General features: G+C 36.3%; 1 non-coding gene across 1 annotated transcript; it reads left to right on the top strand.

Annotated features, from left to right (window-relative positions):
* Positions 1-928: 928 nt before the first annotated feature.
* Positions 929-1,035, top strand: LOC121222688 (small nucleolar RNA R71). Its single transcript, XR_005920048.1, has one exon. It is a non-coding gene; the product is annotated as a small nucleolar RNA R71 (small nucleolar RNA).

The following is a 1,035-nucleotide window of genomic DNA, read 5'->3' as shown; positions in this document are numbered from 1 at the left end:
AAGACTAACTTGTTGTGACAATACCTCATTGAGAATTGTGGAATCTGACTTCTGTAAAGTGGGAATTTCAACATTCGGTTGATCTTCTTCTTTTTTCTAAGCAACAACAGGCTTATCTTCAAGTTCAACAACTTTAGGTTCCAACATCTTTCCACTCCTCAAGGTGACAACTTTGCAATGCTCTTTGCCTGCACTTATTGGATTTTCAGTGTCGCTTGGCAAAGCACCTTAGGGTTTGCTTTGGAGTTTGTTTGCTAAGTATCCCATCTGGTTCTCCAAATTTCTCAAAGTTGCATCATTCTTTGCCATATATGCTTTCAATAAGTTATCCAGATTGTTGGAAGATTCGGCTTGTGAATGTTACTGAACTTGTTAGGAAAATATTTGCAAGTGATTTGATTGGGATTGCATATAAGAGTTGATAGGACCAGTTCCTTGATTACTCCACAAGAAATTTGGATGATTTTTCCATGAAGGATTATAGAAATTTTATTATGGACCTAGGCCACTCCTATTCTGATTTTGGTTTCCCATATAGTAGATGGATTTTGCATTTGACGGGTAATTTTCAAACACATGATTGTCTCCACAGTACACACATAAAATGTTCTCAAATTGGCTTGGCTACTGACCTGTCATGTTAGTATTGAAGCCATTTACAGTAATATTTTTAAGCATGGAATACATAGAAGATATCTGGGCTGCTAGCAAAGTAACTACATAAACTTCATGTACTCTTGCCACTTTTCTTCTTGTAGTTGTTCGATTAGTCGACCACTGATAATTGTTGCTAGAAATTTTTCCAATAACTTTGTAAGCTTCATTGTAACATTTAGAAAGAAAAGCTCCATTTGCAAAAGCACCTACCACCATTCTTGTATGTGCATTGAGACCATTGTAGAAAGTTTCCAATTGAATGCAATGTAGTAAACTATGGTGAGGGCACTTTCATAATAAATCATTGAATCGCTCTCATGCCTCATATAGAGATTCATCATCAAGTTGCTGGAACGTAGTGATCTCATTCCAAAGCTT

This window comes from Gossypium hirsutum, chromosome D10, assembly GCF_007990345.1.
Source record: "Gossypium hirsutum isolate 1008001.06 chromosome D10, Gossypium_hirsutum_v2.1, whole genome shotgun sequence".
Lineage (NCBI taxonomy): Eukaryota > Viridiplantae > Streptophyta > Magnoliopsida > Malvales > Malvaceae > Gossypium > Gossypium hirsutum.
Note: the sequence above shows the minus strand (reverse complement) of the source record. Positions and strands in the feature narration are given on the sequence as shown.